We start from the raw sequence: 11,935 nt of genomic DNA on the forward strand, positions 1-11,935 counted from the left end.
GCCTGTCTTCTGATGTTTATATTGGAACAGGAAGACCTGTGTAGAATGGCAGCCATTACTGGTCTGATCTAACATTTATTTATTTATTCCTCTCTCAAACTTAGATTTTATTATTGATAAGTGTATTTTAATATGTGTTCTCATGAATACACATGGATTTTGCAACACACAGGAGACAGCAGGTTAAAAATGCACCACTGTTTCCAATTCATGCTCAGTCATTCCTCCTCTTGATGACACTGTCAAAAGAACAATTGCAATGCCTCTTTATTAAACTGTCTTCTATGGGCTTTAAGTTTTCAAGAGCATTTTGGAAGTTTCTTCAAGTTGCAAATGCTAATGCATTGGTTTTCCTCCTATTTTTTTTTTCCCTCAAAACTTAGTGTTAACATTATGCAGACATGTTTTGATTTTGATAAGAACTTTTATACTTACTTTATATGGATCTGACTCCATTCAATTATTATTTGTGTAATCATCTTTCTTCAAACTAAAATTTAATTTTCTATTTATAGAATGCACATCACTGTGTGACCTTTAAGTGCCATCTGCTGTTGAGCTTTAGCTCCAGCAGAGGAGTACAGTGCATAATGGGTGACTTTCTGGATCACAAGAAAGGAATTAGTGACACTTGAGTCAGGTAGAATTCATGGATGTGGTAAATATGTGCTATTCTCATGCACATATTTAAGTCAGAGTAAGAGTAAGAGTAGTCATTCTTTCAGTCCCAGGTGAATGCTATTCCTAAAGAAATTCTGGGTTTTATTTTGAACTTTCCTAGGGTTTTCTGAGACATATGATTCTTAGGAAAACAGTCAGACCTGCAAATTTCCTGGCAGTTGAATTTTCAAATGATGTATGTACTTTGGATGAAGTTATTACCAAGTGGCAAATATTTTACAGTTTTCATTTATTTTCAACCTGAATAGTGTTAGACCTATTATTGTCTAACACAGATTGGCTTAAAATGTCATAAGGAACCTGAACATATAAAAAGACTGAGATACAGTTGTGATTTATGATTTAAAGATGAATAAATGAATCTCTAGTTAGATTTTCATGACAAAATAAGTGAAGACTGTTTCCACTAGAGAAAGCAGATGTTGAATAAATGTGGGTAAACACAGAAATTATGATAATTTCTGTATGGTAATACATGGCAAATATTATAATCTCACAGTTTGAAGAATAATAATCAAAATATAAAAATTCATATATTTTTGTGTAGATGGTTGTGAAAGTGTTGTAGCCATAAATTATCAACAGAGAGATTCCATGCTTCCTTCAAAGGGAGCTCTCAAATCAAACAACCTTCAGGCTGCAAGGAAAAATGGGGAAGGAAGGCCAGAAAACTTCCATCTTACACTGCCTAATATTATTACTGAAAATTATATATTCCTCAGTCATTTTTTTAGTTACTGTAAGTCAGCATTTACTGTTTTGTTAAAAAATTTTCTGCTGGCATACACTACTGCAGTAGTAGTTGGTTTCTGGGAGGCAGGAAGATTTCCAGATGCATAATGCCTTCTCCTTTCCAGAAACTCATGGGGGCTGCAAAGGAGTGTCCCCATCCACTGCAGTGACCTTTCTTAATTTGAGCTATTAACTGATAAGATTTTTGGCATATGGCTGAATGAAACATAGAAAGTAGAAATGAAAAGCATATTCAATACTTAATAATGTTAAAACAGCCAATAGTTCATTAGAAAAAATATCCAGCTCTAACAAGAAGAATCAAGCCATTATAGAAAGAGCAGCAGAGAGAAAATGTAATTAAAACTCTATAACAGCTTCTTTTCTGACATTGTTTTCAGTTTTCTGCAACTTTGACGTTTTCTATCTTTATTCTCTTCTTGAAATTACTTTTTTTTTTATTATGGTAAGCATTAAATAACGATAAGGAATTGAAAATTTGCTAGTAAAGGGAATGAATAGAGTAATGACAAAAAAAATGAAGTAATAGGAAAGCACAAAAGTACATAAAATCCTGTAACACTGTTTTGCATAATGCTGGGGGGTTTTTCCTCTTGCTTATAAAACTTCTGTGTTTAAAATGTTCTAGTGACCATTGGTTCAACCCTTTCCAAAAGATTGGACAGATCTTCCTATTGTTGCTAATCAGCCCACTTCAGTGATGTTAATCCACTTTTAATTCCACAAGTGCTATCTTTAGAAAATATATATTTTGCATAGATTAGACAACTGAAATGCTAACTCTGTACTGCAGTAGCAACATCTGTGTTTGCCACCTACCCAGCAGACACAGATTTTTAAATTTAGGTTTTCTTTATAAAGTGGTATGCTGAGATTCTTATCCAGGCAATAAAGTAAAGCAAGTAAATTCTGCAAAACAAGAGTCCTGAAGCACACTAAAGCAATTTGTTTTTTTTTTAATTTGCCTCTCATTAACTAATCAAGAAATAGTGGGAATACTGCAAACCATTACGTGGGGGATAAATGGTTCATAAATCAAGATAACCCTTGGAGTTATTTTCAGGCAAAACTTATTCAAATCTTGCCTGACAAGTTATGATTATGCCATTTCAGAGACAGCATTTGCTAAAACATCAGCTGAAGTGAGAAGCTGCATCTTGGTGTAACTGGAGCTGCTGGATGCCTGAGCAACTCCCAAATTAAAGTGAGCTGTAAATGATAATTTTGGTCGATGAGTGGATTTCTTCTGCTACACGGGAGTCATGAAGGGCTGATGGAGAGAATCAAGCTAGGTAGAGCTTATTAGAAATCCACATTATGATAAAAATGTAGAAAAATTAACAGGTTTTGGTGAAACAGGCAAGAATTCTCTGCACGTAATTGAAAATATATTTCAATGACAGTTTCTAATGAAAGAGCTTTTAAACAGGTCTGGTTATACTCTGTCTACCAGGAGTGAGAGTACACCAAAAGCTGTGCTGGGCTAAGGAGACTGTCATTTTGGGTTGGTGTTTTGCCTGGTTTCTACCTGCCATTATTCCTTTTGTGAGGAATGAGACAACTCTTTGTAGAAATTAAAACAATTTATTAAAACAGAAAAATTGAAAAATTGCAAAAATTAGCAAAATATAAAAATTTGGGATCCTAGTGGCTCAGGAGGTATGCCCCAGGAGCGCAGGGATTCAGGAGCTTCAGGCTTAAGGCAGCTCTGAACCTCAGGTAGAGAAAAAAAACTTGCAGTGCTAGGCTGGTCAAAAAGAAATATATATTTCTAAAGGCCCCTGAAAAGGAGTAGGTTTCTCCAGCACTGAACTTAGCAAGCTGGAGGGGAAGGGGAAATGAGAGTGGGTGTGTCTTTCTCTTGCACCTTTATAGCTTTTGCTCCGCCCACAGTCTGCCCACAGCCCGCCCCTTTGGTTTAAGGTGATTGGTGTTTTCCCTTTGACAGATTACCTCTGTCAACCAATGGCTCCTCCTTGTCAGAGGGGTGGTAATAGTTGAGATAAGAGTCATGGAGCTTACGGGGGTATGGCTGTGGGGGCTGGGCTGTTTGTTGCAACTGGGGTTTTTAAAATCTGCCTTGAAACCAAGGTACAAGTAAAACATAAAAAAATACATCCAACACATCTTAAAACACTTGTAAAAGTATACAGTAAACATAGGAAAGATAGCTCTTATGGTGTACAAGTGATAAATGTTTGAAAAGGGATTTTAACTGGGGAACTTTTAACTGGGGATTTTTACTGGGAAGGGCACAAATGAACAGCTTGGAACGAGTGAAAACCAAAGTAATAAAACTTGATTTGTGTACCTGGGCTGATGGGTTAATTTTAACATTCAATTTAAAAATATTTAACTCAAAATTAATTAAAGCACTTAATATGCAAAGACCAAGCACTAATAGGGATTTTATGTATGACACTTTTACTTTTTTGTTGTTGTTATTTAATTCCTTAAGCTGACAGTACACTTCAAATGCCAAATGACTGAGAGGAAACATATAAATGTTTTTTATTCACAAGTTTCCTATTGAGAGGTAACCCATGCTTAAAAGCTTGAGGATTTCTGATTTGCTGTTTGCATTGTGGTGTGAGAGGCTAGATGGAGGGCTAGCACCACTGATTTTCTTATACAACTCACCTACCTGACTTTTAGTTTATGTTTCTAAAAATCAGATATTGTATTTCTTCTGTACCACCCAAAGCTGTCTTGAGTCTTGGTTAGTGGTTGCCAATAATTTATTTACCATTGGACATAAATGGCAACTTCTGTAGCACCTTCAATAAAGTAAAAGACAACATTTCTAGAGTCTTCATATCTATGAATAGTTATTATTCCCTTATTTGTGCTGTTACAACACAAGTAGAAGTATGGGAGAAAATGTTATCATCAGTTACATACTTTAGAATTCCTCACAGGCACAGGCAGCTACAAATGAAAACACTGGAAACCCCCCCAGTTCTCACAGACCAATCCAATAGATAAGCATTAGAGGAAATACCGAATCGCCAGTGAACACAACACAAAGGAAACAGTAGGATTTAATTATGGAGAGAAATTACATAAAGTGTATGCAATATGTAGGATTAGAGAGGGACATGGTAGACTAGACCTTAGCTCTAGCAACAGTTCTACAAAGGAGATACTCCACGAAGATCTGATGAGAAGATGTTTTGAATCACCTTTTGACGCAAGACCTAATTTTTACGATCAATGCAATCTTAAGGTTTAATGCAGTCATGTACAAAGTATGACATTATTAAAAAGCAAGGAAATTGTGATTATGCTTGCTAAAATGAATCACTTTAGTTAAAAGAATTTTGGTTACTTTTAAAAGCGGTATAAGACATTGTTTAAAGAAATGTTAGGTATTTAAAATTCTTGTTGAAGAGACTAAATCTTAGGAATGGAAATAATATTACCGATCTCCTGAAAATATCACTTTACTCATTCATAACACTTGGTTTAAAAACAAAATCCAAACTCTATGTTCCTTAACATGATAACTTGGCTAAAAAAGTAATTATTAATAAAATATGAATTTGTGAGAAAATTCTTCCCCTCCTTTCCAGAACTGCTTTTAAGTGGTTTTGCATGATTCATTTACTGATACTATTTGTTAGGGAAGGTGGTGAAAGCAAAGGTTGTATAAACAATTTGCTCTTGATCATTTATGATGTTGAAGTACTTCTCTAAAAGCCATTTAAATCTGCCAGCTCTGTGTGTTCCTCCATTTTCTCATTTTTCAGAAGTATGAGTGGATAATGAAACTACATAATGAAAAAAAAAATCCACAGTGTTAACAGTTAGAAATGCTTATTGCAAATGCAAATAGGAAACATGTTGTCCAATTGATTTATTGTTGCAAATATATGCAATGGAAAGCATAAGTGTTTCTAGTACATAAATTACCTTCTTCCAGTGAGGCTTTCTTCTGTGGCACTAGCCCAGATATATCACCAAGCATTCAAGCCACCAAGACACTTCTGTTGAAGTCCGTTAGAAATTCCACTTCATATAATGCATTTCACTATTATAGCAAAAGTCTTTACTCCCAAGAGTGAGCACTGTAATACATTTTTATTATGTAATTGTTCACAGCCTAGAGAGCACCTGTTAGCTAAATCTGATTTAGTACGTTGCTGCTACCACTGGTAAAATACAACACTGTATAGTAAAGTAGTTAGGAAGCAAAGTAAGAACTTGATTTGCATTTGTGTATGTGGGTGTGAGATTTAACAGTAATACACTTTGATGATATTCTTTTCTCCTATTGCAAATCTCACTCTGTATGTAGCAAAGACAAAAAGACTAATTTTTGGTTTGAGTGCAGTTTACAACACAAAAATTTCCATGGAAAGGAAATGTTAGAATAACATCAGTTATTCTATGAGAGCCCACAGATGCATACCAACACTCTTGCAGTCAAACTGCATCCAGCACTTGGATTGTTATTATATCTAGTGCCTTTTATGAAACCTCCATTTTGAAAGTTTTACTAGTAACTATTTCTAAAGAGTACTATGTACAACTGGAATAATTGCATTTGCTACTTCATAACATATCCACAGTGTAATTACCGGTGTAACTTCATAACATCGTCTAAAGGGTTTTCATATCATTCAAGATCCTTTCTGTTAAGTTCCTCTAAATTGTCATGCTTGAATGAAAAATTTAACATCATTCATTCTGAGTTGTCACATATTTAAGACATATGAGCAGATGTCATTTGAGTGCAGAGATGTCAGAATAATTATTAGGAAGACTGCAATACCACTTTTTTTTAAATAGGAAAATGTTTCTGCTGGGGAATCCTTCAAAAAACATATTAGATGGAGCTCTTCAGGACAGAATAGAGGGTGCCTGTTCATGTGTTTTCAGAGGTAAAAAAAAAGTTACTCTATCTCACAGCTTGTGTTTATGAAAAAAGATGTTAACAAACACCAAGCACCCTCTGATTATGCAGATTTAAAAAAAAACCCAAAGAAACCACATACCAAAAAAAGGACAGCTGTACGTAATAGTTTTGGCAAGCTCCTAAATAAAGATAACTAAGTTTATATATTTGAAAACTCAAATTTACCATTTTTTCCAAGTCTGTTGATCTTTACGACCTTGTTTGTGCTAAATATGGGACTGTCTGCAAGGGACGGCATAATTTTATACTCTATGGGCTTAAATTAAATGCCAGAGAGCTTCAAAAGCCATTTTATTAGCTAAAATGAAAAGATGACACACATCAAAGCATCTTTATTTTGTCACGTCGATGCCTACATAGCTTCTTTAGTATCCATTTAGAGCTGTTACTTAGGCTTCATCCTTATTATGGCATCCCTGCATTGTATTATTTTTTAAAGACTGCAACATCACAGTTTCAGGAGGAAAGAGAAATTGAGAATGAAATTGGCTTTGAATCATTGCAATGTCTGGGATTACATGATGCTTTTTCATTCCTGTTTTTCTCTGTTTGATTTCAAGGCTGTATATTTCTTGGACTGGAGACCCAGTGGTGCTTTCTGCTCAAGCCCTCGGTCCAACCCAGGATGTCCCCCAAAAAGGAGCATGGTCAGGCACTCACCTCATGCACGGTGTCAGTGGATCCCAGCCATGGTACCAGAGGTACCTTGTTTAGCAACAGTATGTAAATGGGAATTTGTAAGAAATTCAGCAGATTTAATAATCTCTACCTGAGCCTCTTGAAGCTCTCTCATTAGCAGGCAAAATAAAAACCATTGTCTCTGAATTCCCAGTGCACTACAGTTACAAGGAACATCCTTCTGGAACAGGTGAAGTAATGCCCAAACTCTTCATAAATGTCAACAATATCAAGTATTATTTGCAAATCTTTTCAGCATCCTTCCAAATTTAGGATTATGATCTCTTTGTGTATGAGCATCTATGCATAAACAAAAACAAATTTTTAAAAGACCTATATAGTACTGCCAGTAATGTAATTATGAAGATTCAAATGTTACTTAGGACAAAGGGAAGGAGCAGACTTACTGTTACCCAGAGTCCCCACTAGTTATAAGAGTTGTGATAAGCTATTCCTCCAAAAATTCTGTCTTTTGTTAAACTTTATTATTCCTTTAGTTTATGTGTCCCTTTTTAGCTTTTCTTGTGACCAAAATAGTGCTTTTAATAAGGGTTGTTTTACCTATTGCTGAACAATACTTGCACAGCATCAAGGTCTTTTGCTTTTCCTGTTGCCCCTGCCAGTGAGTACCTAGGAGTGCCTATGACGCTGGGAAGGGACACAGCCAGGACTGCTGACCCCAGAGAGAAATTAAAAACTACCATAATCCAAATTATCAAATTAGTATGTAACAAGAATGAGGAAAGAAGCACTAAAGCCTTCGTACAAATGAGAATGAACTCAAAGATAATTTATATACCAGCTGAAGCTGAAATGTTTCCAGTAGGAGAATAATCCTGGTGACTTGCTAAAGTAGTTAATGGAAAATGGTTAATTGAAAAACGGTAGGGCAACTGTATTCAGCACAAATCTAAACCACATTCAAACATCCGGGCAGCTACAGCATAAAAATATAGATGTTGTAACAAGAATTTTTAATAAAAATAGTTAATTTCTTTATTTACAGAAAGGAGAAAGCATAGTCCAGTCAGATGAAGTCTTTTAAGCTTGATCTCAAAAGTATGCAAAACTTTACAGCTCTTTACAGTAAAGTGACATAAAATTCTCCATCAGTTTATGAAATGACACCTTTCTTTAATGATGACTGGTTTACTAAGTAAAGTCACTTTTTCTGATCTTATTTTGACTTACTCGGACCTTAGCAAAGTTTCTAATTTGGTATCTATATGGTAAATTATTAGTTAACCTGGAGGAAAAGGTTGTTATGGCAATAGCTTTATTATGGGTAAAAAATTAGAGACAGCATTAGCTTTTGTTGAAAGGGAAATTAGAGAAGTAAGGAGAGAATTAATATCATTAATTATATCCTTCCAGGAATAGCCTTAGGACTTATCTATAAAAAACCCCCGAAACTATCAATAATTATCTGCACAAAAGTCAATGCCATTCTCCAGTTGCATGTATAATAAATACATTGTGAGATATCTTCCTAATCTACTCAAGGATTGGAAAGGATTTAATTTGTTGTTTATTTAATTGGTGACCTGTAGTATTTTTCTCTTAAAGTTCAGAAAATTTGAGAGAAGAAACAAGAAAACTAAGAGTAGCTTAACCATGGAACAATCAGTCCTTCCTTAGAGCCTCTCAGATCACTACCATAAGACAGTGATTTAATTTATATTAAAAATTTTTCTTCATACATTTGGAAATATATAATGAGGCTATTTCATGTGTCAGTATTAATAATTTAGTGTTCTATGTGGACTTGGAACTCAGATGTTTAAAACCTGAATGAGATTAATACATTTGAGATGGTGTGAAGCTTTAATGTTTGGACATTTGTACACAGTGGATTGGACAGCTGATAATAGATTTAAAGAAAGAGTTGGATGATCCACCCAAACAAATGCATGATACTACAGTCCATTTCCCTTTTCAGTTCAAGATCATTAAGAACATGGCGGAAAAATTGTTTTCCATCTAAAACCAGTGGAGTGGATGAGTAGCTTGATTCTTTCCCATTTACATTCACCATGTGTTCAGGGTCAGCTTGGCTTTTTCATTCTTTAAGCAGATGCTGCAAAGTAAATATTATGCAAGTTTTCATGGCATGTATTGTAAATTCCATTCTGATAGGAGAAGGCTGAGTTATGTGTTACAAAACAACAAGTACCAAAATTATTTGTTTTAATTACGTCTATTTCTATAATTGCCAGTGTTACAGACACATTCACAGTCTCCACATACAAAATGGATGGAAACAATATATGGTATATAATAAACTGATGAAAAAGAGAAGACACAACATTGTCAAGAGAGCAGGCAGAAATATCTTCAGGTGTCAGGCTAGCTAAACACATGGTGAACTGACTAATTGAAGGCTGATAGATTTTAGCATGTTAATGTTAATGAAGCATAAAGCTACACTGTGAAATGCATCTCCTCTCTGTCTCCCACTCCCAAAATATGAAAAAGGAAAAAAGGAAAAATGACTGGAAGAAGAATCTATGGAAGAGGCTGAAGTGATGAATGGTATGAAGATGGATGTCAAATAGAGTGAGTATAGTAATAGTTGGGGATACAGGACTGTCCCTGAGAGGGCACATGAAGTTGATGGAAACTGTACCTAACAGCACTAAAACATGTTGCCGGCAGCAATGCATGTAACATCTGCATGAGATTTAATTTTGGGTGCAAATTTTTCACAAATCTCTTCCATTTCACCTCCAATTACAATTGCTAGAGATTCACTTTCAAAAATAAAGAATTACAAGTGAAGAAGATACTTCTGCCAGGTGGCTTTTTGTAATGACAAGGATTCGGATAATTAACTTTTGCACCGTATTTTGCTTTTTCATACACAGAGTTTCTCAACCCATTCTGCCAGTTCTTCAATATCAAGGACTTTTAATCTATACGGTATAAATATATCTAATGTCCAATGTGTCAGGAAGAAAATGCATAGGATATTTAACCACGAAGAAGTACTCACTGTCTTAGCTTTCCTGGCCAGGTGAATTCAGGAAAATAAAAACATTATGTGCATTTAGTGTGGAGGAGGCAGAATGCTCCTTTGTGCAGATGTTCAGCTGGCTTCCTTAGGACAAGGAGAGCTTTTGATGAAGAAAACATTGAACTTTCAGTTCTCTATTCTTCAAAGTTGAACTGTGGCTTCATACAACAGTACTGTACAGGATATAGTGCTGATTCACATTCCAACAAGAAAAGCACTGAGAAAAAAGCAGACTCCTAAGTGCCTTTTGGGTGTACCTTGGGGTAGCAGCAACATTGTGAGCACTCCCCACACAAACCATGGCCTTTCCCCCTTCTTCACTGATTTGCTCCTGGAAAAACTTCTGTTATGAAATGCCTTTATGAAGGCATATAAAGAGGTCTATTTCTTGTTCTCGCTTCATGAGCACAGGTACCTTGAAACAGAGCCTAAAACACGTGCAGAAAGATGCTAATTGCTTTTGCTCTCCCATATCTAAGTGAACTGATTTACTGATATTGAGGAAAATTAATCACAATCTTTTTAAAGGGAAGGTTAGATAACCTGTCCAGCCCCACATTGCTGGCTGGCAGGATTCTGCCCAACCCCACTGTGCTGCCTGGTAACACTGATTAACACAGACTTACACACTTTAAAACCCCCCAAAAGGATGAGCCTATGTGGTATGCAAGCACTGTTTGAAGCAATTCTTGAATACAGGCTGTGTTTGCATGCACGATAAAAGATTTTCATCATCAGGATGATGACACTTTATTGTCAATTATGTATCTTAATGCTTAGCTGCATTCCTGCTGAATTTTGTTTTAATACAGAAATGAGCTATAATCAATAACTTGTCAAATTATTTATTCCTAATGGACTAGGAAAATCCTAGCCAAAGAATTTTGACATTACTCTCTGAATAAATTATCTGAAATACATATTTCTATTATTTGACCAGCTCTCTAGATTATTAAATAATGTTCAGTGAATAATTTATTCAACATTTTTCCTGTCAATCTCTGAATAATTTACTCATGAATATATTATTTTTATTATTCAACCAAGTATATTTCCAGCATCCATGGCAATGCCTTTGTTGTGTGAAAGCATGGAGATCTCTGGAAAGGGAGATAAACTTTTAACTAGCATAACTTAACTTCTTTATATTAAACATTTTTATATACCCAAGTGCATAATTAAATGAATCTATTTTCATCTCTCTCTCTTAATTTAACGAGTAGTTTTCTGCAAGTCTTTAACTCAGTGATCCCTACTATTTTTATTGAAAACCTTGCGCTGTTGCTATTTTGCCCCTGGTTTTTTTTTCAAGTTCCCAACACCACTCAGAAAACTTTGGTTACTTTAATTTGTGTGCTGAATATATATAATGAGGTAAATATTTACACTGCTTGCCTTTTTCTGTTAACCCAGGTATTTTGAACATAGTATCTACATAAATACATACTGAATAAACACAGGTCTGTGGCATACAAACACAAGTGAAAAGGAATGAGCTGTTAGAAATGCAGTCCTGACAGAGGAAGAGAAGTGAGATGACTGCAGAGAAAGACTAAAGAGGCAGGCCAACTAAAGGTGTGTTGTGGAATATCTGTATCTATTTACCAGATAGAATATGTTGCCATCATCTACACTGGAGCAATAATGAAATGAAACAGCTTGAAGATGAACAGTCCTGCCCATTCCTACAGCATCCATTCTGCAGTTCCCATCCTGGAGATGGGAACATGAGGCGTAATCGGGGAGCTCATGACTGCAGTACAGTGACGCCTCTTCCTCTGCTCTCCTGAGTCGGAGTGGGAAACTAAGGCCTGCTTTGGTTACTCAGCAGCTCAAACAGCATTTTGTTATTTCACTACCTAGCCATTTGGGATTGGAAGTAATTTTGAATA

The sequence above is a fragment of the Aphelocoma coerulescens genome, chromosome 4, assembly GCF_041296385.1.
Source record: "Aphelocoma coerulescens isolate FSJ_1873_10779 chromosome 4, UR_Acoe_1.0, whole genome shotgun sequence".
Classification (NCBI taxonomy): domain Eukaryota; kingdom Metazoa; phylum Chordata; class Aves; order Passeriformes; family Corvidae; genus Aphelocoma; species Aphelocoma coerulescens.